The sequence below is a fragment of the Pinus tabuliformis genome, chromosome 8 (genome assembly GCF_031772625.1).
Source record: "Pinus tabuliformis cultivar Carrire ecotype Pingquan chromosome 8, CPIR1, whole genome shotgun sequence".
Classification (NCBI taxonomy): Eukaryota; Viridiplantae; Streptophyta; class Pinopsida; order Pinales; family Pinaceae; genus Pinus; species Pinus tabuliformis.
Genome location: NC_142294.1, coordinates 422,076,080 through 422,103,174, shown reverse-complemented (window position 1 = coordinate 422,103,174; position 27,095 = coordinate 422,076,080).

Here is a 27,095-nt window from a genome sequence, read left to right as displayed (position 1 = left end):
TTCCTCAGAGGTCAGGGTTACTTTCTTTTTGTATATTGCTCACTTTTTTCTAGAGTGTTCTACTGTAAATCCCCAGTTTTCCTTTCTGGGCTTCTTATGTTTTTTAGAGCGTGGCCCGAGTTTGGGCCTAACCATTTGCTTGAATTTTAGAGCTGGGGTGGCGACATGTAAATTATGTAGCATTGGCTAGATTAATAGAAGGTCGTACTCTTACTTGATCAAAAAATATATATATTATAATATAAATATTATATAATAATATTTTAATTAATTATTAACTTTTGTTTAATTCTGTTTTTAATTAAATTTCTAATTAATTAAAATTAATAACATAATTTCAATTATTTTTTATTAATTAATTAATATTTGCAATTTAATCTAGGATTAGCTTTTTAATAAAAAATTCTGATTTTTAGCCGAGAAAACAAAAATTCCAGAATTCTGGCAATTTTAATACTAAAACTTTAGAAGCTGATAAATTAAGTTTTATGTGGCTAAATGAGGCCTAAGACAACGGATTCAAAAGATAAAATCGTGGAGAATATTTCTAAAGTATTTTTATTTGCATATTTGATCGTTTAATAGGTGTAAAATCTAATGGAAGAACGAGATCTCAATGTTTTAAGAAAACTAATTTATGAGTTTAGTTTTCTTCATTTTCGTTTGCCCACAACTTCTTCTGAGGGCAGATCCATTCACCTATGTTCTCCTTGGCCAACTAAATATTCAAAGGCATCAATAGAAAGGTCATATTTCTTTTATTTTAGTTATGTAATTATGTTTTGATTGGATTTGTTTTAATTCCAGATTTGGCATTTTGATTTTATTTTTGCATTTTAATTTTTTTTTGATTTGTTTTTTCAAGAAAACAGTTGAAGAAATGAGGAGAAGAAGATCACAATCAATGAGAATGCTACAGAAATAGGATAATGAAATTTCAAGCTAATGAAAATTAATGGAGCAGATTTCTTCTTCAACAAACTTTCTTGTTGAGAATTATTTGGTAAATATTATAAATAAGAGATTGTAGAATGTATTAGGGGCTTCTCTACTCTACAATTCTGGAATTCTAAAAGAACCATTGTAATAGGTATTTAGAGTTGTAGGTGAGAGGGTAGAAAATCTCATATCTAGGGATTATTGAGGATGTTTCTTTTGCATTCTAAACTATGTATGATGGGCATAGCTTGCACTACTGCAGCTCTTGTTGTAACAACAAAAGTTCAAAGATTGTAGACAACTGTTGGACACTAGAGCGATAGAAATGGATTCAATAAATTGATGTTTCTAATACTATTGTTTTAAATACTAATTTCATTTTATGGTGGCAGGAATGTGTCATTTTATTCATATTTGTTCACTATTGTCGGTATGACTAATTTGTCTCAATCTTATGTTATTATTTATCTCCGCTCTTATGGGTTGGATTCTGATTTATGAGTAACTATTTACTCATAAATATGTCTTTTAATATTGATTTAACAAATAATGATATGTCGTGAACTATTTCCTCATATTATTATTAATTATTCGAATTACTGATTTAAGAATCAATATCATTTTGTGAACTACTTCCTAAATGTTGTTGGTTGATTGTTTATGTTAAGAGGTCTCTAAATAGAATGTGATTTGGTATTTATAATGTCAGTTAATTGAACTACTTCATTAGCTTGATATTCATTATAAGTCAGAAATATTTAAAACCTAATCATTTAAATATCTTGCTCTCGTTTCAGTTAGATCTATATATTCTTAATTGATATAGGATTAGGATTTAGTTCTTTTTTCTTGCATCTTAGAATAATTTTGCATTTAGATTAATTCTACATTCCTAAAAGTCCTCTTCATCAAGAGGAATACTTTATTTGTGGCTTTTCTAAGCCCCATATCATCTCAAGGATCACTTTCTTGCATGATCAAAAAGAGGGTTGATCTGATGTCTCTTCTTCATTGGTGGATGAAAATCATATTTTAGGCCATTGGAGATGTCGAGAAGGTAACTCGACCTAGTGAAACTAGTCAAAACCAGCATTCCAAATTGAAAACGATTTTTTTAAGGCTCGGACCAGGTGGTAATCCCCAAGGTTGTTGCAACGAATTTCGAGGCTTCAACATTTTGGCACTAGAGGGAGGGCCTAAAATTTGTTTTGTATTAGAGTCTTTGTATTCTAACATCTTAGTTTTCATAATGGCTCCTATTAAACTTCCAATTTGGAGTTGTATCTATGGATGTGCATCTTCCAATACTCCACCTAAAGTGGTAAGACTCTTGTCTCAGGATCTTTACTCTTACATTCTTGGCAAAAGCTAGACGCTAGTGTCAATCGCTTCTAGTTGCCTCAATTCATAGTTGGGACCAATTTGTTTCAATGTTCCTTTGTAAATTTGACTGCTATAACAACGAATAGGTATGTGATTAAATCGAAGGTTTACAAATATTTGAAAATGAATCTTTTATTTATTTTACAATTCAATTTCATTTAAATTACTTGAGATTTAAAATTGAAGAAAAACCATCGGAAGAGGAATTATTAGATTGGTTTGAATGTATTTTCTCTCTTCCTCCCACTCATAATCAAGGTGAAATTATTTCAATCTTTTCTCAATCTTCTTCCAATGTCCTAAACATAATTGAGAATTCCAATATGGAGGTGCAAACGAATGATGACAAAGTGGCCTCTATTATGTACAATCACTTTTCTCATTTAGTGCACACTTCCTACAATATTAATAATCATCAAGATGCACCTTCACATGTCACTGAATCTCAATCACAAAGCTTTAAGAATTTTACCATTCAAATGCAAGAAGATATTAGCAATAATATTGGAGAAGATACCGCTTTGAAATATGAAAAGTATTGTGCGTTACATTTAGAAAATCAGAGCATAATTCAAGAAGTACAAGTAGCGATTAAATTATTGTTATGAAACCAGCTCATAGAAAGATAAAAAATATAGATTAATGACTTAAAAATCAGCCTCTTTGAGGGGGAAACCTCCTTCACATTACACAAAGGAACAATCCTTCGATGATACAAATGAAATGACCTCCTTTCTATATATAGGAGTCTAAGGGGTCCCAATACAATCAAAGCCTACATAATGTAATATTTTAGGGGCACAACAAAACAATAGTGGGCCTCTATGGGGTATAATAATAACAACATGGGGACTATATGGGCGCAATAATACAATAAGTGGTTTGAACTAATAGCAATAAGGGGTTACACTAGTAGTATAGGGATATAACATGCCCCTCTCCTTCAAAAAGTGTCGTCCTCAATGCTTGAGCAGTTTAGGATACTTTTGTATAAAATTCTCATATTCCTCTCATGTGGAATCTTCAGAGGGTAAGTTCTTCCAATTGATGAGATACTCTAAAATTGATTGATTCCATAGTTTTCGATTTCTTGATTTTGTGATTGCTTCTGGTTCCATTATGATTTTTTCATCCCCATCAAGTTCTAGAAATATTGTTTGAACTGAGACCTTCTCATCTATAACCTTCTTTAAGCATGAAGCATGGAAGATTGGGTGCACTCGGGAGGATGCAGGAAGCTCGAATTTGTATGCCATAGTACAAATATTTTCTAACACCTTGTATGGACCATATTAATTTGGTGATAATTTATTATCTTTCTTAGCTTGCTTGATGGACATTTGTTTGTATGGTTGTAGTCGTAGAAATACCGAGTCACCTACATCAAAAATTCTTTCGATCTGATGTTCATATGCCTATTGTTTCATCCTATTCTGTGCCAAGGTGAGGTTATCCCTTAAGAGTTTGAGAACTTGTTGTTGATGCTCGTTGTGATCTTCCACTACTTGAACCTTAGAATTTTATTTTAAAGATGATCTGATGGATAGTGGATGATATTCATAAATTTCCATAAATGGGGTCACTTTTTTTGTAGCATGGAAGGAAGTGTTATACCACCATTGAACTAGAGGCAACCACTTGACCCATTATGTCTGTTTATGATATACAAAGCAAAGAAGATATCCTTCCAAACATTTATTCAGTATCTCAATTTTCCCATCAGATTGAGGATGATATGAGCTATGAGATAGCTGAGTACCCAAATATTCCACCTCTTAAACTCCAAATAAACATTTGGAGCTTTTTGCATATAATTGCTTCTCCTCCAATAGTAGTTTGAGCACCTTGTCAACATGTTGAACACGATCTTTCCAAGACTTTCTGTAGATTAGTATATCATCAAAAAATACTAACACAAATTTTCTAAGGAAGGGTTTGAAAATGGGATTCATCAAACCTTGAAATGTAGTAGGTGAATTGGTAAGGCCAAAAGGCATGAACAAAAATTCATAATGAGCCTCATGAGTTCTAAATGTTGTTTTTGAAATGTCTCCAGTCTTCATTCTGATTTGATGATATCCTGAATGAGGATCAGCTTGGTGAAGTAAATTGATGGATGTAATTCATCCAATAATTCATCAATGACATGAATGGTAAATTTATATTTAATAGGAAGCTTGTTGAGCTCCCTATAATCCAGACACATGCACCATGATCCATCCTTCTTGTGTACCAATGCCAGGGGAATAGATAACGAACTTTCGCTAGGTTAAATTATACCAACCTCTAGCATTTCTACAACCATATGTTCAATTTCACTCTTTTGGACATATGGATATCTGTAAGGCATGATGTTTGGGGGGACAATTCCTGGAATCAAATGAATAACATGATTGTGATCAGGAATTGGTGGGATGCATTTGGGAGTTTCAAAAACCTTGTAATGATTGTTCAATTTTTTTTACATATCTGGAGAAATAGATGATTTCGATGTGGGAAACTCTAGTGAACATAATTGTGCAATTACACCCCATTGTTCTTTCTTTAAAATATTTTTCATGCTATTAGAATCTATTAGCTTTCCCAGTTTCCCTTCAATACCCCTTAATTTAACTTCCTTTCCTTTCATACCCAAAGATTATAGCCATTGGACTCCTAGTACGACATATGCACCACCCATTCGAAAGGAAAGCATTGGACTATTCAAGACATATTCTCGCATGGATAGCTTGATATCATGGCACTTTCTAGAGCAATTTATGGTTCCTCCATTTGAAAAAATTACTTGACACTATGGTGCTGCATATTGGAGGCAATTCAATTCCTTGGCTATCTTACAATTAATAAAATAATGGGTACTACTTGAATCATTCAACACTATTACATTTTTCTTCCTGATATGACCTTCTATCTTGAGAGTTTGAGGAGTGGTAATTCCTGTAAATGCATTACAAGATATGGCCAGATTCATTTCTTCTTTCTCTGGGATTAGTTCCTGGTGTATATCCTCTTCTTTTGACATTTCTTGTTCCTTTTCTTTCTCCTCTTCCCCATCTATGTAAATTAATTTATTCTCAGAACACTTATGACCTTTACTGTATTTTCTACCACAACTATCATAAAGGCCTTTTTCTCTTTATTCTTCCAATTGTTGTGGTGTCAACCTTGTAGGTGGTGTTAACACCCAGGTTGTTCCCTATGACTCCCAAGGGAATATGGCCGGGGTAACCACTAACCAATCTTTGGATTACAGTTTCTAGCCAAACTGTAATCAGAGAGGGCTCTCTCTTTATGATTTGTCTCTGTTTTGATATTATTTTAGGCTAGCTGTGATGTTCAGGGTTTGGTTTTATATTTTGGTTGAGGGATGTCTCTGTACCTAAGGTGGAAACCTTCAGATTATTCTAGTCCATTGGGCAATGGAGTCTTTGGTTACTGATTGTTTGAGAGGTAGATTAGGATTGCTGAAACTGCAGGGCCTTTTGAATATCTCATGAAACAAACTTGATATTATAATGATGAAATGTGTGTAACCAGTGAAAAGCAATTAAGAATTTTCCACTAAGCTAGGTTGTGAGAAAGAGATGTATTGTAAAGGAGCAGACTTGAATTCCTAAACAGTAACTCCTGTGAAAGATACAATGTAGAGGTGGAGCAATTAAGAATCACACCTTTATAGCCATAACTGAAGAAAACATTTGTAATAGCATAGATTGAATTCAGGGTATTCTATGAATAAATCCTGGAATTAGTCTTTTTCTCTGCCATTAATTGTGAAATCTAGAACATGGATGAGTTATGAGAAAATAACAGAAAGAACATAACGAAAGTTTAAAGGAAACTTATTGAGCCATGACAACATGCAGGAATCCTGTAGCACTCAACAATCGCATTACAATCCCTCAGACAACGCAGACTTTGGAAATTCCATCGGCCTTTGTATTAAACTCTGAAAATTTACAGCAAAAGAACTCTTGAAGAGAAATCAACAACAACCCCTGCAAGCTTATGCCAGGGGGGAATATATACAAACGGTCATACAAAATATCTAAGGCGTTGAGTCATCTGAGAAATAAATGTTTTCACCAACTTGTACATAACAGTAGATAAGAAGTTATTACTACTTTTAATACAACATAAATGCTCTTTATGTCTGTCAGAAGATATTTTGGTCTTTAGAGGCCACTGAGTCGGTCTGACCGTTCTGCTTTAACTCTGAAAAATGCGCCTTTATGGCATGTCGTGCTGTAACTTTCGGCCCTGCTACCTGTTAGCTGTCAATTGTGCTTTGTTGGAAGAAATGTTCTGCTGAGTTGGCTCAGCCCTTCCCTTTTCATGCATGCTGATCTTTTCAAGTTTTCCTGTGCATGATCACTTGTAAATTTGAATAATAAATAACAAAACTTGATTTACAGGCTCTGGTTTATAATATCATCTGTATTGCCTTAGTCCACCATTCCTGTGTGGGAAATTGATGTCTGAGAATTGCATCCAAAGTCTCATCTGCCTTTGTGTATTTATAAAAATTGGGAGGCACTTCAAACAGATGTTTGATTTCATTCATTATAAAGAATAGATTCTCTACCCTGTTGTAGAGAGTTTGTCCTGTAGCTGGCCCTGTTTCCTCTGAGGTGCTGGGCCTTTCAGTGATCTGATTTGTGGCGAATGTATTGACCCTCTTGGCATACTGATCATGTGTAAGTAGTCTTCCTGCGCTGTTCAGTAAGCCAGGGAGACCTCTGTTTTGCAATGCCACATACTTGTCCATGAATTTATTGACCTCTGTCTGCATGTCCTGGGTCCTTCTTTCTAATGTTTGCACCAGGTTTCTCAGTGTTAGGACCCTCTTTATTAGCTGGATGGTCTCAGTTCTGTTGGAGATTCCCATAGTAGCTAACTGAGCACTCGTTCTGTTGTTAAGCACATTGATCATTCTGTTGGCAACCTCAGTCATATTGCCTAGAGATGCCCTTGATCTCTAGATTTCCCTTTGTGCTTTTGCAATGAGCTCCAACTGCTCATGGATTGTCTCAATATACTGCCATTGGTCAGTGATGGATTGGCCAATGTTGGCCCATAGCACTGTCTTGAGCTCAGCTGTCACTTTATCCAATGTGAGCTCCTTCTCCAGCTCCTTTATCCTGTCCTTAAGGGCCTTTATTTCCCTGCCCTTTTCTGCTACAGTCTGCTTGGATTTGTCATATCTTTCATTCAACTTGACCAAATTTTCCCTGGCCTCTTTTAACTCTGACATTTGGGCTTCCAGGGCTTGGATTTCATTCCTTAGTTTCTGCATGTCCAGGCTTGAAGCCTGGTCTGTTGTTGGCACTGGTGCTGAGGTGGATGGTGCTGCCTGTTCTGTTTGTTGAGTAGGGGGAGCAGTGGTTTGAGGAGCTTCCTCAAGGTTGATTATTTCAGGAGGAGGCTGAGAGGTTTGACCTCCTTCCTTTTGCTGCAATGCTGCCTGCAACGCTGCCTGGGCAGCCTCTGACTCTCCCAACTTCTCTTGTGTCTGGATTAACTGTTTGTATAGGGATACCAGCAAAGCTGTGGCATCTTGATCATGTCTCAGCTGAGCAACTTCTTCAGTTTGTGGGTGAATTGTTGCTGGGACTTTGACCATCTTTCTAAGGGCTGCCATGTCTGCATCCCTCAATTTCAACAATGCCTGCACGGCCTTAATATCCTTGGGATCATGCCCAAGTTCTATAATTATATCTTCTAAGGCCCTGATCCTGTTATCCTTTGCTTGGGAGGATGCCCTTTCCAACTCAAGCTGGGCAGTTGTATTATTTAGGCTATTTTCTAGCCTGTAGTTATCCAGTGTTTTGTCTGCCAAGGAGGCATACACCATCTCACCCGTTTGTTTGTGCAATTCGATTTTGTCCATTGGGTGGATGTCCTTGGCAAGGACCTCAAGATTGGTCCTTATATAATCTGCAGGGGACTGTGGCTGTACTACAGCTGGCATAAAATGACTCATGATCATTTTTCCCTCCTGAACATCATAGGCAGACATCAGTCTTTACTGGTTGGTAGGAGCCATTTTCAGTAGATGATTGTAGAGCAGTATTTTAAGTGGCTCATTTTTCCTTTTAATATCAATAAACTGCTGTTTGATTCCTCCTCCAGCTTCTCTTTGGTGGCTTGAGCAGCTGACTTCTCCTCCCATTGTTCTGTCTTGTCCCTGCTGGAAAGAGCTAGCAGATGCTTCTCTACTAGGTGGGCCCATGCCCAGAGACTGCCCTATTGGCATTTCCTCCTCAGAGAAGGGATTCATTCTATCCCTTTTTCCTCCCTGATTTATGGATGATGTGAGGGGAGTCTCTCTGTCCCTTTTCCTACTTATATCCTCCTTTTGTGGAGTTTGGAGGACTGAAGCTTCAGTAGTAGTCTCTTGCCTAGGAGGCACAGTATTCTAAGCCTGTTGCTCAGTGAAAATTCGGGCCTCAGCTGTCCTTTCTTGATGCAATGGCTGCTCTTTGTCATGCTGCCCCTCTTCTCGCTATTGTTCCTGCTATTGTGGCTGCTCTACCTGCTGCTGTTGCTGCTGCACCTCCTCATGAGGCGGCTGTTCTGTTTCCATCACTTTTTCCTTGCCTTTGCTAGAGGTTTGCAAACTAGCTTTGGCTGCTTGCTGATTTGCAGTTGAGGACGAGGCAACTGCTCCCACTTGTGTGCTTGGAAGAGTGGGTACCTGTGAACAAAGTTCAAGGTCAGCCATCTTTTTTAGATTTCTCGCTGCTCTTTGATTCAACTCTTCTTGTGTAACATGCTCCTCTAGGGTTCCTCTCCTCCATTTTACTTGGTTTGCATATTTTTCTATGTGAGGAATCCTCACATGGTCATAACCTGACAGCCTATACTTGACCCTTCTTAAAGTTATGAAGTGATTGGGGTCATATGGTTTCCACAGGAAACTGGTTTGTAGGCCAAGGGATTCTAACATGCTATCTGCCTCCTTCCAACCTTCTTCCCTTTTGTTGTAGATAAAGTGGCCAAGTTGGTTCCTGACCTTCAGTTGTGCTTTCTTGCCTCTGCCTGAAAAGTGCAGCACATTGGCATTCCCAAACTGCCTGAAATATTCTAGGGCAAACAATCTCATGGGTACATATCTGGGCAATCTGTAGGGAGGTAATTCACACCCATATATCCTGATGACCGTGTGGTTCTGGTAGAAGTACCAGTCTCCAACGCTGTATGTTTTGGATAACTAAAGGATCCTTTGCATGTCATCAGTGAGCCTTGGAGGAGGTGAGTTGATCAGCATAGACATGGCTGGGTGGATGAAGAGATCTATGAACTCACAGTAAGTGTATGGAGAGTGAGATCTGTAGTGGAAGGCAGAGGACCAATAGACCACTGACCTTGGATTGCCTTGGGCATCCACTCTTTTGATAACAAAAGAAAACTTCTCATGTTGATAATATAAGATCAAATGATAAATGTAGGGGGTGTATCTGAACACCTTTTCTTGGGCCAAGTTCATCAACTGCTCATGTATCTTGTCAGAGATGTAGGTGGCATATTCATAGCAGATTGGAGACTTGCCAGGAGCGAACATTAGCATCATCACTAGCACAGTTTCATCAACAAATTCAATTGAATTATAGCCCAAAATGGGACTACTCATGTCTCCAAGATCTCTGCCCAATTGGTTGAGGTATACTTGGTTAATAGGAGGATACTTCACAGAGTCGGAGTCAATGTACAGCTGATTTAATTTGGTGACCTGAGCATCTGTCAATCTGGCTCCTTGATTTATCAAGTCTATGAGTGATAGAGGGACCAATTTCTTCTCAGTGTTGAAGCAGAGCATCTCTTTGATAGCTTCTGGGGTGATATAGAACACAGCTGAGCCTGAAGGGTCAAGCACTGCCCTCTGAGTAGGGTCATAGTTTTCAGCACATAGGTGGATCAAATCAAGGAACTGATTGACCTGAGGGAGTTTGAATATAGGGAGAAAAGAGTCCCATATGCCCAGCACATCTGTCCCACTCTCATGTTTAACCTTTAATTCATTTAGCAGGTGGATGTGGAACTTGGTCCTCATCAGCATTTCCTCTGAAATTTGATAGTCCAGGTCTGCTAGAGGCTGCCACTCCAATTGTCTCTGAGGGGCATTCAATGGAGCAACGTTTAATGCCACCGGGGCTACTGGTGGATCCATGATTTCCTTTGGGATTCTGTTGTTTATGGACTAGTGTTACTGTGTAGAACAACACCAAAGAGTTTTCTATGAACAGGAAGGTGAATTACTCAGGAACAGAGGACAAAAGGTGAGCTGCAGCAATTGAAATACTGCTTAGAACACGAATAAGGCAATGTCTGGCCTTGCTCTCTCTTTTACCGCAAATTGGTACAATGTGGGTTACCAGTTCGCGATTGCGCGAACAGAATGTAGTTTTTATGAAATTTCAAGTAAACGAGGCTTAGCTGGTGAATTTCGATGTTCTAGGTGTAAATGGGAACCAGGCACATGGGATTTGCCGGTGAATTATCTATTTTTCACTGTTTTAAGTTATTTTGGCAATTTACAGACAAAACCGGGCGCAGAAAGGATTTGCATGGATAAATACCTGATATACAGTCAGCAATGGTCAAGAATGCAGGTGAATAGGTGCGCCAGCAGTCTCCAGGTTGATTCAGCAGGTTGGCAAAGGCTCGGACGTAAAAATTCATGCAGAGGATATAACAACATTTTTTGCAAAAAGTGCAAAAAACGCGACATTTCGGCCAAAATATGGTTTTTTCAGGACTTTGGCGCCTTTTTTGGATGACGTCAGCATGACGTCATCAGGTGGGGTCAAAGTCGGATGACGTCAGCATGACATCATCGGGTGACATGGCGGCATACTAGAGGTCCACGGGGATGGTGAAGTGGCAGACAGGTGGGGCAATTGGAGGACGGGACGCTGACACGGCGGTGACACTGGCGGTGACGCTGGCAGGGCGGATCAACCGAAACCGGAAGTGGTTAGCGGTTTCATATCGCACCGCTTTTGATACGGAAGAAAAAATGTCAGATGTACCTCCGATACGCTGTGGCGGTGACGCGTGGCAGAGGCCTGACGTCACCCTCTGACAGATATCGGAAGGTAACTCTCGGACATCGGGGCCGGTCCGATATGCACGAGGGTCGTCAGATCAAAGGGGCCCGATCCGACGGTCGACGGGACGTTGAGATGGCCGCACGATACGGGCGGAGGGCGGGAATAAAATAATGTTTCTTTTGAGATTCGCGCCCGGCGGGACCTTTGGAAATTTGGCGGATTACATGGTTTTTCCAATGTTTTTTATGCAAATGCGCTTTTGCGCCAAACTTTGGGTAAACGGGAAAAAGTGGGTTTTCATATGTTTTTTGCAAATGAAGCGGGTTATGGGTAAAAAGGGTTTTTAGAAGGTTTCTAGCATAAGAAGGGGTTAAATGGCTTGGATAACTTCTTGAAAGGGGGAAAAGGGTAGGGCTTAGGGTTCTTAAACTGGCCTGGTGCCAATTTAATCCCTGACTGTGAACATATGGCTATAATGCCAAGGGGAGGGATATTTATACAATGCTTGGGGTTTATACACCATAGTGTTATAATAGTAGGGAAAGGGTAACACAGGGGATTTATATAATAGAAGTTAGGGGTTAATATGGATGAAAAGGGTGAATGAGGGATGATATCACTAAGTTTATTTTGAAAATCACTTAGTTTAGGGAGTAGATCAAAATGAAAATAATTTTAGACAAGAAATGTGGCTTTTAAAGGAATAAGAACCACCATAAAACCACAAATTCTTCCATGAACCTCAACTGATGAAGGGATGTTAGAAATGGGACTGAAAGGGGAAACTGGGAAGTTAGACATGCTCCTTTGCTTTGCTGCAACATAATGGAGAAGAGGTTCTTCTCAATCAACTGATTTTCCTTTGTAAATAGGTTATCAAACACTCAATTAGAAAGGGCTGACATTTCTGCAACCCCAACTGCCTACCCATCTATTTGCCTAGCATTTTTTATTTCTTCATGGAGGGTGCACTTAGACTTGCAGACCCTTATATACCTTTTTCTTTTGCTTGGCTTTTTCCTTTTGATTTTCTATCTAATGCTACCCTTATTGCTTCCAAGGTCCCAGATTAAGCAGTTGGGAACCTTAATTCTCTACCTAAGCTACTGGTCTGCCAAGATTAAACAGTTTGGACAGACTTCTTCCTCTATTCTACAACAAAAAATTGAAACATGGCATGATCCAGATTAGGCTTTTGGATCACCCATCAAAATTGAGTCAGCAAAGAACTTATGTACATACATTGTTTTCTCTAGGAAATATGGGATCTTTGCATCACCAAAGCAGAGCATATTTGGACCTTTCTTTGCCAATCATGAAATATGAAACCTATTGATATAGGTAGCTAACAGTGGCTCCACATGGGGATGGTTTTTCATTTGAAAGACCAAGAACAGCAGGTTAGAATGCCTTGCCCCTTGACTTCTTGTATCAAAAGTTGGAGTATTCCTTTTTAAAAATCCAAAATTGTGTTCTTCCTATCTTGATAAAGCTTGAAACTTATTTGCCCTTTGCTGATAATCTGTAAAACTTTGAGAAACTGCATTGTTACATGTCAACAAAAAGTAATATATACACCTAAATATGTAGAAGGGAAAATCATGGTTGCACTCATGGATGGTAGTCAAAATAGTGCTTCAGCATCCGGCCATTCACAGGACCTTCATTCAAATCAGCTTCATCAAGACTTTTGAGGAAATAAGTATTGTTTCCTTGCACTGCTTGCACAGCAAATGGTCCTGTCCAAAGGGAATCAAATTTTCCATGTTTTCCTTTATCCTCTCTTCTTGAATCCCATTTGAGGACTTTATCTCCAATATTGAAATCTTCAGCCTTAGTCCTTCTGTCAAAAGCTTTCTTTAATTTTTCTTGAAAAACTTGAACTCTGCTATAAACTTGATCTCTAGTTTGCTGCAGACATATTATTTGATTTATCCTTCTCTGCATATCATTTGGTTCAGCTTGACTTTCTTGAAGAAGTTTCATAACAGGAATCCCTAGTGCTGAAGGGAATTTGGCTTCCAATCCATAAACTAACTCATATGGGCTGGTCCCAATCGATCTCTTGGTTGTTAGTCTATCTGCCCATAAGGCATTCACAAGTTTCTTATGCCAATTCTTTTTATTTTCTTCCAGCACTTTCTTTATGATGTTTACCAAGCTCTTATTTGATGACTCAGCAAGGCCATTTCCTTGGGGATAGTATGCAGTAGAATGGCCCAAGGTAATGTGAAATTTGTGGCAGAAATTGACCATCTTCTTAGATCTGAAAGCATCAGCATTGTCTGTTATTATTTTGTCAGGACAACCAAATCTAGCCAGTATGTTATTCTCCAAAAACTGAATGATTGTTGAATCATTTGCTTGTCTGCATGGAACAGCTTCAATCCACTTAGTGAAGTAGTCTGTAGCTGTTAGAATCCATCTATGTTGGCCTGAAGATGAGGGATGAATTTCCCCAATGAAATCCAAGCCCCATTGTTGAAAAGGCCTCTCTGTGGCAATAGGCCTCAAGGGAAGTGGTAGTAACTTTCTCTTTCCCTCAAACACTTGACATTTATGACATGATGTGGTAAACTTTCTAACATCAGAGAAAATATTGGGCCAATAGTAACCACCCCTTAGTATCTTGTCCACGGTGGACTTCCAGTACAAGTGTCCACCACAGTCACCTGCATGAAATTCTTTCATGATATTGTTAGTCTCATTCTCAATTAAGCAGTTTAGCAATATCCCTTCATGGTTTTTCCAAAGGAAATTACCATCCATAACACAAAATCTTGAGGCTTTAATTTTTAAGAACCTACATTTAGTTCTGGACAATCCTGGGGGAGCACACAGGTTTTGTAACACACAACATATATCAGAGTACCAAAGGGATTGTTCAAAGGTTACGTTGATCTTTGGAGTCGCTAGCTCCGGTTCATTGTCCAGTTGGTTTATGTCTAAGGCTTGGAAATTTGATTCAGTCATTAATTTGGCCAAGCCTTGCCCTTTTATCAGCTTTGTAGGTTTTATTTCAATGTCAAATTCCAAGATGTTAGCAATCCATTTTCCTCTTCTACCCTCTAAGTTTTCTTGAGTGAGTATGTCTTTTACAATAGGACTTGGCACATAAGCTATAACATGGGAATAAAGGATGTAAATCCTAAAGTCTTTAATGGCCTTGACCAAAGCATAAGCTTGCTTTTCCATGATTTGATATTTCAGAGGTGCATCTCTAAGAGCTCTGCTAAAGAAAGCAATGGGCTTTTCATTTACTTGGTCATCTTTCTGTAATAAAACAACAACAATAGTATGTTGGGAGGCAAAAGAAAAAATGATGAATTCTTTATCAAATTGAGGATTTGTTAAGACTGGAGTTTGGGTAAGGGCCAATTTTATACCTTCAAAGGCTTGATTTGCTTCAACGGTCCATTTCACTTTTGAATCCTTCCTTAGCATGTTATTTAGTAATCTGATCAGTTCTGCTAAGTTTGGGATAAACCTTCTCAAGAAATTTATTTTTCCCAAGAATGCTTGCAATTCTTTGATATTTCTTGGGTGGGGCATTTGTAAGATAGCTTGTATCCTATCTGGGTCAATTCTAATGCCATCCTTTGAAATGATATGTCCCAATAGCTTACCTTCTTCCAAACCAAATAAGGATTTCTTGGGATTCAAGGAGACTCCATATTTCCTACATGTTAGGAAGATCTGTCTCAAATGTTTCAAATGTTCTTGGTCTGACTTCGAGAAAGGTGTGATATCATCCAAATAAATGACAAGGAAGTCATGAATCTCTTTGGCAAAAGCAATATCCATTGCTCTTTGAAATTTTGCCCCTGCATTCTTCAGTCCAAAATGCATTTTTACATATTTGAAAGTTCCCCATGGGGTTGTGAATGCAGTTTTGTCTTGATCATCAGGGTGAACTAGGATCTGATTAAAGCCTAAGAATCCATCAAGTAATGAAATCCTTGAGGCCCCTACCACTCTCTGGAGAATGTGATCCATCTTGGGCAAGGGATAATTTTCCTTGAGGGACACTTGATTTAAGTTTCTAAGATCAACACAGAGCCTTATTTCACCAGTTTTCTTTCTTGTGAGCACCAAATTTGAAATCCAATCAGAAAACCTGATTGGTGCTATAATACCAGCTTTAAACATTTTTTGTAGCTCCTTTTCAATTGAGGGGAGAAGCATGGGATTAATTCTTCTCAATTTCTATTTGAATGGCTTTTGATTAGGCTTGAGAGGGATAGTGTGCTGGATAACATAGGTATCATAGGATTTTAGATCCTCATAGCCCCATGCAAACACGTCCTGGAACTCTTTGAAAAAGTCAATGTATTTGGGCTTTTGATCAGGAGGTAAGGATGCAGACAATTTTATTATCTTGGGTTTCTCAATGGTTCGAATGTTGCATTCCTCAACGGCAGCGTTAAGGGGCTGCATCTTTGGTTTTCTAGGGATGTCATTTGAGTCAAAGATGTCCTCTAGTGGAGTTAGGCCTGTTGGAAGAAAATTGTCTTTAAGCTCTATGATCTCAGCCTCTATAACAAGCAGTTCTTCATAACTGTTTTGTTGAATTTGTTGTATGTTTTATTTGTTGAAAATGGTTGGATGTAGCATTTGTTTTGCTGTTCTGGGTGATATTGGGTGGTTATTCTGTTCAAACTGTATTTGTGATTGACTTGCTCTTCCAGGTATTTGTGATTGACTTGCTCTTTCAGTGTCAATATTTAATCCTGCAAATTCTTGTTGCAAGGTCAAGAAATTATTTATTTGTGTATCATCTTCAAATACTTGCTAGTCCTTGACATTGTTTGGGACAGAAGGTCTGTGTTTTACCTCAGCTGTAAAGCAGTGGTGGGGCTCAAAAGGTAGCTTGCAGGTACTAGCAAATGTGGCTAAATTGTGGGCATGCAAGTTATGGATTCTGGGAATCTTGGTAATTTGAAATTCAGTGAAGGAATGTAGTAGTTCAGCAGCAGCAGATCTATAAGACCTCAGTCTTTTGTCATTGGTGACAAAATTTCCCTTTACTTGTTGGATAACTAGGTCTGAGTCTCCTAGAATTGACACTTTTATGGCTTGTAGGGACTTTACTAGTTTGAGGCCTAGTAAAAGAGCTTCATATTCTGCCATGTTATTGGTGCATCTGAAATTTAGTTTGTAGGCTCGGCCTTCAGCATGACTGTTTTGTTTATTGTGTATCCAGACTCCAGCTCCTGCCCCTAATTTGTTGACTGACCCATCAAATTCAAGAAACCATAGGTTCTCTTTTTCTAGGGGAGATTTAATAACTTCTCTGTGATCTGGGATCATAAGTTGAAGTTCTGGTTTTTCACCTGGTTTGTCTTCTAGGACAGTCTGATCACTTGATTGAATTAGCTTGGTTTCTAGAACAGTAGCTTTGCTTAGTGATGGTTCAATTGAATTATTTCTTGGGTAGCAGTTTTTTCATCAGTGTCCTCCTCTTGCATGAGTGTATTGGTTTCAACATCATTGCTTGAGGGAGTTGTATTATTATTGAAGAGTATGTATGAGTCTATGTCTGAATGGACAACATATATGGGAAAGTTTTGGGGCTTTTCTTCACTGCTGACCATGTATTTCATTAGTGTTTCTCTGTATAGTCTCTTTGGTTGCCCAAAAACAGAGATGGTGGCGTATGACATGTCCAGTTGTAGGGAACCTTGAAGTTTAGCCCCCCATGACCTTGATAACAGCATCCCATACTTGGGTGGGATATCAGCAACTACAACATCCATTAGAATTGTTTTATTTGGGTACTGAACAAGGGACACACAGAGATATTTTATTAGACCTAAGCACTTGACTTGGCTGGAGTCAAAGGAGAATAGGTCCTTGTATGGTCTTGTAATATCTAGATTCAATCTTTCCATGACTACTTTTGGCATGAGGTTGTGAGAGGCACCTGAGTCAAACATTGCATTGTGTAATATCTTATCATGAACATGTAAACTAACATGAAAAGGTAAGATCCCTGTGACTACTGTTTTTCCATCAACTTCTGGACCGAACAGCAATTCTGGGGTATCATCCAGCACATTGACATCATCTTTGTTGTTAGTAAGTTGAAGGGACTTCTTGATTTGTTGTTTATAAATGCCATGCTTGGCTAGTTCTGAAAGAGGAATAGCTACCTTCAATTTACCAATTTCAGTTTCTAGGTCAAAGGGTTTTTCAGATTGGGTCTTTTGGTAGTGGATGACAGTTCTTTCCTTGTTCAGTAACTCTTCTTCTTGATTCTTATCTTGATCTTGAGGCCTGTCCTTCTTGCTCGTCTCTTGAGGAGTGACACTTGGGTTAGGGTGCAAGGATGATGCAGCCATGGGCTGCTGTTTTGCAGAAAATGGTTCAGTGATTTCTTCAATGGTTACTTCCTTTGCAAGTGATTCCGTTGTGTCATTTGGCTCTATGACTATGGCTCTTTTGGGCTGCTGGCTATCCTTTATCTTTTCAGGCTGTGTTACATTTACAGTTCTACTCCTTAGCTTGTATTGTTTATGGACTTCATAAATAGTTGTGTCATAGCCTTGCTTAAAGTCAAATGACTCACCTGATTTGGTTTGGAACAGCTTGATTTCATCATTCTCATGGTCTTCTTGTGTTAAAAAGACTTGACTTTCACCATCCAAACCCATTAAATTAATGTGGGGATCTTCATTGGGTTCACTTGATGTGGAAGTCTCAGCATAATTCTCTTGGAAAGGGGGTCTTATGTCTGGGTCAACACTGGCCTTGCCAACGTTTGGATTTTGAGTTCTCCTAAAATTTGGATTCCTAGGAGGGTTGTTGTCTGGTGCTTCCCATGATGACTTTCTCTCAACAGATTCCACTCTATCACCCAATCTCTTCATACCAGTGAGTATTGCATCCCGCTTTTGATCAAAGGCTGAGGGTTCTTCTTTGAAGGTGGTTCTCTTTTCCAACCTTGCTCTGTTTCTTTTGGCGATCAGGTTAGCTTCCACTGTGACAGCAACCTTCTGGGCATCCACAAGGGTTTCAGGAGCTCTCTCCTTCAACTGGTAGGCCATATCAGGGTAAAAACCATCAGGAAATTTGTACAAGGCCAAATCAGGAGGAGGTCTTAAATTTTGTGGGATTGCGTTATATACATTATTGAATCTTGCACAATACTCTAAAACAGTCTCTTGGGGACCTATTTTGATAGTGTCATATTCACCAAGTATGTGCAGAGGATCTTTCTTTTTCTCCCATCTATTAGTAAAGGCTTGATAAAGCTCATAAGGAGTTGTGATGGAATTTGCATTCAGGGATCTAAACCAAGTTCTTACATCCCCAGTCAGACTTTGAAAAAACATCCTCATTCTCACACTGTCATCATCTATTTCATAGGTCTCAAAATGGTCTTGCATCCTTTTGGCATGCTGAGTAGCTGTAAAAGGGCCAATCGAGTCAAAATATGAGATCTTGGATTGGTAGTCTCGGGGTAAAGCTGCAGCATTAGCAGGTAACTGCAAGGGTGCATACCTATTGGCCATATTTGCAGGGTTTATGGGATTGACAGGGATAAACGGGATAACAGGGACGATGGGTACTACAGGGTTGATGGGACCAGTAGAAACTAGAGTGTTGGTCAAGGGAATATGTGCAGTGGATGAAGGTGTGAAAGGAGGGCTTTGAGATGTAGATGGTGAAGTGGGGGAAACAGGGGTAGACCGAAATAGAACCTTGATAGGAGTTGGAACTGGTTCAGGGTGCGCTATCTCAGGACTCAAATCACTAGGATTTTCCTGCCTTTGCTGTTTCCTAATTATTTTGGGGATTGTATTAGGATTTTCAAAAACTGCTGGTGGATTTGGGTCAGGGTTTGACCTAGTGTGTCTGGTTTCCCTTTTAGGAGCCAGCTTCTGAACTTCTTTTTGAGTATGTTTTTTGGAGTATTTTTATATCTGTAAGGACTAGGCAAGATTTTGGAATGGCTGTATATTTCTCAAAGATAACATGAAGATTGACTGAAGCAGCATTTATCTGAACCTATTTATGTAAAACAGAAACAGTTCTGAAGGCTTCCTGGCTGGTATTCAGACTTCATCTGTAGATTTAGGAGATATACAGTAATTAGAAAATCCTAAGGAGTCCCCAGTGGAGTCGCCAATTATGTTAACACCCAGGTTGTTCCGTATCACTCCCAAGGGAATACGGCCAGGGTAACCACTAACAAATCTTTGGATTACAGTTTCTAGCCAAACTATAATTAGAGAGGGCTCTCTCTTTATGATTTGTCTCTGTTTTGATATTATTTTAGGCTAGCTGTGAAGTTCAGGGTTTGGTTTTATATTTTGGTTGAGGGATGTCTTCTGTACCTAAGGTGGAAACCTTCAGATTATTCTAGTCCATTGGGCAATGGAGTCTTTGGTTACTGGTTGTTTGAGAGGTAGATTAGGATTGCTGAAACTGCAGGGCCTTTTGAATATCTCATGAAACAAACTTGATATTATAATGATGAAATGTGTGTAACCAGTGAAAAGCAATTAAAAATTTTCCACTAAGCTGGGTTGTGAGAAAGAGATGTATTGTAAAGGAGCAGACTTGAATTCCTAAACAGTAACTCCTGTGAAAGATACAGTGTAGAGGTGCAGCAATTAAGAATCACACCTTTATAACCATAACTGAAGAAAACATTTGTAATAGCACAGATTGAATTCAGGGTATTCTATGAATAAATCCTGGAATTAGTCTTTTTCTCTGCCATTAATTGTGAAATCTAGAACATGGATGAGTTATGAGAAAATAACAGAAAGAACATAACGAAAGTTTAAAGGAAACTTATTGAGCCATGACAACATGCAGGAATCCTGTAGCACTTAGCAATCACATTACAATCCCTCAGACAATGCAGACTTTGGAAATTCCATCGGCCTTTGTATTAAACACTGAAAATTTACAGCAAAAGAACTCTTGAAGAGAAATCAACAACAACCCCTGCAAGCTTATGCCAGGGGGAATATATACAAACGGTCATACAAAATATCTAAGGCATTGAGTCATCTGAGAAATAAATGCTTTCACCAACTTGTACAGAACAGTAGATAAGAAGTTATTACTGCTTTTAATACAACATAAATGCTCTTTATGTCTGTCAGAAGATATTTTGGTCTTTAGAGGCCACTGAGTCGGTCTGACCGTTCTGCTTTAACTCTGAAAAATGCGCCTTTATGGCATGTCGTGCTGTAACTTTCGGCCCTGCTACCTGTTAGCTGTCAATTGTGCTTTGTTGGCCGAATAGTTCTGCTGAGTTGGCTCAGCCCTTCCCTTTTCATGCATGCTGATCTTTTCAAGTTTTCCTGTGCATGATCACTTGTAAATTTGAATAATAAATAACAAAACTTGATTTACAGGCTCTGGTTTATAATATCATCTGTATTGCCTTAGTCCACCATTCCTGTGTGGGCAATTGATGTCTGAGAATTGCATCCAAAGTCTCATCTGCCTCTGTGTATTTATAAAAATTGGGAGGCACTTCAAACAGATGTTTGATTTCATTCATTATAAAGAATAGATTCTCTACCCTGTTGTAGAGAGTTTGTCCTGTAGCTGGCCCTGTTTCCTCTGAGGTGTTGGGCCTTTCAGTGATCTGATTTGTGGCGAATGTATTGACCCTCTTGGCATACTGCTCATGTGTAAGTAGTCTTCCTGCGCTGTTCAGTAAGCCAGGGAGACCTCTGTTTTGCAATGCCACATACTTGTCCATGAATTTATTGACCTCTGTCTGCATGTCCTGGGTCCTTCTTTCTAATGTTTGCACCAGGTTTCTCAGTGTTAGGACCCTCTTTATTAGCTGGATGGTCTCAGTTCTGTTGGAGATTCCCATAGTAGCTAACTGAGCACTCGTTCTGTTGTTAAGCACATTGATCATTCTATTGGCAACCTCAGGCATATTGCCTAGAGATGCCCTTGATCTCTGGATTTCCCTTTGTGCTTTTGCAATGAGCTCCAACTGCTCATGGATTGTCTCAATATACTGCCATTGGTCAGTGATGGATTGGCCAATGTTGGCCCATAGCACTGTCTTGAGCTCAGCTGTCACTTTATCCAATGTGAGCTCCTTCTCCAGCTCCTTTATCCTGTCCTTAAGGGCCTTTATTTCCCTGCCCTTTTCTGCTACAGTCTGCTTGGATTTGTCATATCTTTCATTCAACTTGACCAAATTTTCCCTAGCCTCTTTTAACTCTGACATTTGGGCTTCCAGGGCTTGGATTTCATTCCTTAGTTTCTGCATGTCCAGGCTTGAAGCCTGGTCTGTTGTTGGCACTGGTGCTGAGGTGGATGGTGCTTCTTGTTCTGTTTGTTGAGTAGGGGGAGCAGTGGTTTGAGGAGCTTCCTCAAGGTTGATTATTTCGAGAGGAGGCTGAGAGGTTTGACCTCCTTCCTTTTGCTGCAATGCTGCCTGCAACGCTGCCTGGGCAGCCTCTGACTCTCCCAACTTCTCTTGTGTCTGGATTAACTGTTTGTATAGGGATACCAGCAAAGCTGTGGCATCTTGATCATGTATTAGCTGAGCAACTTCTTCAGTTTGTGGGTGAATTGTTGCTGGGACTTTGACCATCTTTCTAAGGGCTGCCATGTCTGCATCCCTCAATTTCAACAATGCCTGCATGACCTTAATATCCTTGGGATCATGCCCAAGTTCTATAATTATATCTTCTAAGGCCCTGGTCCTATTATCCTTTGCTTGGGACGATGCCCTTTCCAACTCAAGCTGGGAAGTTGTATTATTTAGGCTATTTTCTAGCCTGTAGTTGTCCAGTGTTTTGTTTGCCAAGGAGGCATACACCATCTCACCCGTTTGTTTGTGCAATTCGATTTTGTCCATTGGGTGGATGTCCTTGGCAAGGACCTCAAGATTGGTCCTTATATAATCTGCAGGGGACTGTGGCTATACTACAGCTGGCATAAAATGACTCATGATCATTTTGCCCTCCTGAACATCATAGGCAGACATCAGTCTTTGCTGGTTGGTAGGAGCCATTTTCAACAGATGATTGTAGAGCTGTATTTTAAGTGGCTCATTTTTCCTTTTAATATCTATAAACTGCTGTTTGATTCCTCCTTCAGCTTCTCTTTGGTGGCTTGAGGAGCTGACTTCTCCTCCCATTGTTCTGTCTTGTCCCTGCTGGAAAGAGCTAGCAGATGCTTCTCTACTAGGTGGGCCCATGCCCAGAGACTGCCCTATTGGTATTTCCTCCTCAGAGAAGGGATTCATTCTATGCCATTTTCCTCCCTGATTTATGGATGATGTGAGGGGAGTCTCTCTGTCCCTTTTCCTACTTATATCCTCCTTTTGTGGAGTTTGGAGGACTGAAGCTTCAGTAGTAGTCTCTTGCCTAGGAGGCACAGTATTCTGAGCCTGTTGCTCAGTGAAAATTGGGGCCTCAGCTGTCCTTTCTTGATGTAATGGCTGCTCTTTGTCATGCTGCCCCTCTTCTCGCTGTTGTTCCTGCTGTTGTGGCTACTCTCCCTGCTGTTGTTGCTGCTGCACCTCCTCATGAGTCGGCTGTTCTGTTTCCATCACTTTTTCCTTGCCTTTGCTAGAGGTTTGCTCACTAGCTTTGGCTGCTTGCTGATTTGCAGTTGAGGACGAGGCAACTGCTCCCACTTGTGTGCTTGGAAGAGTGGGTACCTGTGAACAAAGTTCAAGGTCAGCCATCTTTTTTAGATTTCTCGCTGCTCTTTGATTCAACTCTTCTTGTGTAACATGCTCCTCTAGGGTTCCTCTCCTCCATTTTACTTGGTTTGCATATTTTTCTATGTGAGGAATCCTCACATGGTCATAACCTGACAGCCTATACTTGACCCTTCTTAAAGTTATGAAGTGATTGGGGTCATATGGTTTCCACAGGAAACTGGTTTGTAGGCCAAGGGATTCTAACATGCTATCCACCTCCTTCCAACCTTCTTCCCTTTTGTTGTAGATAAAGTGGACAAGTTGGTTCCTGACCTTCAGTTGTGCTTTGTTGCCTCTGCCTGAAAAGTGCAGCACATCGGCATTCCCAAACTGCCTGAAATATTCCAAGGCAAACAATCTCATGGGTACATATCTGGGCAATCTGTAGGGAGGTAATTCACACCCATATATCCTGATGACCGTGTGGTTCTGGTAGAAGTACCAGTCTCCAATGCTGTATGTTTTGGATAACTGAAGGATCCTTTGCATGTCATCAGTGAGCCTTGGAGGAGGTGAGCTTGTCAGCATAGACATGGCTGGGTGGATGAAGAGATCTATGAACTCACAGTAACTGTATGGTGAGTGAGATCTGTAGTGGAAGGCAGAGGACCAATAGATCACTGACCTTGGATTGCCTTGGGCATCCACTCTTTTGATAGCAAAAGAAAACTTCTCATGTTGATAATATAAGATCAAATGATAAATGTAGGAGGTGTATCCGAACACCTTTTCTCGGCCCAAGTTCATCAACTGCTCATGTATCTTGTCAGAGATGTAGGTGGCATAGTCATAGCAGATTGGAGACTTGCCAGGAGCGAACATTAGCATCATCACTAGCACAGTTTCATCAACAAATTCAATTGAATTATAGCCCAAAATGGGACTAATCATGTCTGCAAGATCTCTGCCCAATTGGTTGAGGTATACTTGGTTAATGGGAGGATACTTCATAGAGTTGGAGTCAATGTACAGCTGATTTAATTTGGTGACCTGAGCATCTGTCAATCTGGCTCCTTGATTTATCAAGTCTATGAGTGATAGAGGGACCAATTTCTTCTCAGTGTTGAAGCAGAGCATCTCTTTGATAGCTTCTGGGGTGATATAGAACACAGCTGAGCCTGAAGGGTCAAGCACTACCCTCTGAGTAGGGTCATAGTTTTCAGCACATAGGTGGATCAAATCAGGGAACTGATTGACCTGAGGGAGTTTGAATATAGGGAGAAAAGAGTCCCATATGCCCAGCACATCTGTCCCAATCTCATGTTTAACCTTTAATTCATTTAGCAGGTGGATGTGGAACTTGGTCCTCATCAGAATTTCCTCTGAAATTTGATAGTCTAGGTCTGCTAGAGGCTGCCACTCCAATTGTCTCTGAGGGGCATTCAATGGAGCAACGTTTAATGCCACCGGGGCTACTGGTGGATCCATGATTTCCTTTGGGATTTTGTTGTTTATGGACTAGTGTTACTGTGTAGAACAACACCAAAGAGTTTTCTATGAACAGGAAGGTGAATTACTCAGGAACAGAGGACAAAAGGTGAGCTGCAGCAATTGAAATACTGCTTAGAACACGAATAAGGCAATGTCTGGCCTTGCTCTCTCTTTTACCGCAAATTGGTACAGTGTGGGTTACCAGTTCACGATTGCGTGAACAGAATGCAGTTTTTATAAAATTTCAGGTAAACAAGGCTTAGCTGGTGAATTTCGACGTTCTAGGTGCAAATGGGAACCAGGCACAGGGGATTTGCCGGTGAATTATCTATTTTTCACTGTTTTAAGTTATTTTGTCAATTTACAGACAAAACCGGGCGCAGAAAGGATTTGCATGGATAAATACCTGATATACAGTCAGCAATGGTCAAGAATGCAGGTGAATAGGTGCGCCAGCAGTCTCCAGGTTGATTCAGCAGGTTGGCAAAGGCTCGGACGTAAAAATTCATGCAGAGGATATAACAGCGTTTTTTGCAAAAAGTGCAAAAAACGCGACATTTCGGCCAAAATATGGTTTTTTCAGGACTTTGGCGCCTTTTTTGGATGACGTCAGCATGACGTCATCAGGTGGGGTCAAAGTCGGATGACGTCAGCATGACGTCATCGGGTGACGTGGCGGCATACTAGAGGTCCACGGGGATGGTGAAGTGGCAGACAGGTGGGGCAATTGGAGGACGGGACACTGACACGGCGGTGACGCTGGCAGGGCGGATCAACCGAAACCGGAAGTGGTTAGCGGTTTCATATCGCACCGCTTTTGATACGGAAGCAGAAATGTCAGATGTACCTCCGATACGCTGTGGGGGTGATGCGTGGCAGAGGCCTGACGTCACCCTCTGACAGATATCGGAAGGTAACTCTCGGACGTCGGGGCCGGTCCGATATGCGCGAGGGTCGTCGGATCAAAGGGGCCCGATCCGACGGTCGACGGGACGTTGAGATGGCCGCAAGATACGGGCGGAGGGCGGGAATAAAATAATGTTTCTTTTGAGATTCGCGCCCGGCGGGACCTTTGGAAATTTGGCGGATTACATGGTTTTTCCAATGTTTTTTATGCAAACACGCTTTTGCGCCAAACTTTGGGTAAACGGGAAAAAGTGGGTTTTCATATGTTTTTTGCAAATGAAGCGGGTTATGGGTAGAAAAGGTTTTTAAAGGGGTTAAATGGCTTGGATAACTTCTTGAAAGGGGGAAAAGGGTAGGGCTTAGGGTTCTTAAATTTGCCTGGTGCCAATTTAATCCCTGACTGTGAACATATGGCTATAATGCCAAGGGGAGGGATATTTATACAATGCTTGGGGTTTATACACCATAGTGTTATAATAGTAGGGAAAGGGTAACACAGGGGATTTATATAATAGAAGTTAGGGGTTAATATGGATGAAAAGGGTGAATGAGGGATGATATCACTAAGTTTATTTTGAAAATCACTTAGTTTAGGGAGTAGATCAAAATGAAAAGAATTTTAGACAAGAAATGTGGCTTTTAAAGGAATAAGAACCACCATAAGACCACAAATTCTTCCATGACTCTCAACTGATGAAGGGATGTTAGAAATGGGAGTGAAAGGGGAAACTGGGAAGTTAGACATGCTCCTTTGCTTTGCTGCAACATAATGGAGAAGAGGTTCTTCTCAATCCACTGATTTTCCTTTGTAAACAGGTTATCAAACACTCAATTAGAAAGGGCTGACACTTCTGCAACCCCAACTGCCTACCCATCTATTTGCGTAGCATTTTTTATTTCTTCATGGAGGGTGCACTTAGACTTGCAGACCCTTATATACCTTTTTCTTTTCCTTGGCTTTTTCCTTTTGATTTTCTATTTAATGCTACCCTTATTGCTTCCAAGGTCCCAGATTAAGCAGTTGGGAACCTTAATTCTCTACCTAAGCTACTGGTCTGCCAAGATTAAACAGTTTGGACAGACTTCTTCCTCTATTCTACAACAAAAAATTGAAACATGGCATGATCCAGATTAGGCTTTTGGATCACCCATCAAAATTGAGTCAGCAAAGAACTTATGTACATACATTGTTTTCTCTAGGAAATATGGAATCTTTGCATCACCAAAGCAGAGCATATTTGGACCTTTCTTTGCCAATCATGAAATATGAAACCTATTGATATAGGTAGCTAACAGGTGGTGAAAGGATAGGAGAAACAAATCTTCCATATTTATAGTTGTCAGTGGTAGGTTTCCTTGTTGCCATAATTTTGCTTTCCATTTTTCTTGCTAACTCGAATGGCTTCTCCAATGAATCAAGTTCCCAAAGGCGAACCTCATGTTGGATGTTATCCTTTAAAGTCCCTATGAACACATCAACCCTATGCTCATGAGGAATATCTTTTAACTTTATATTCAATTTTTGGAAGTCCTCAATGTCCTCCATCATTGAATCCTTTTGTTTGAGGTTTATCAGTTGGGTAAGAAAGTTGTTATTTTATGTGTCCTCATAATGTGCTATCTCCTCTTCTATAAAAATTGCCTAAGTGACAAATTTTTTACAAGAGAAACACCATGGATAC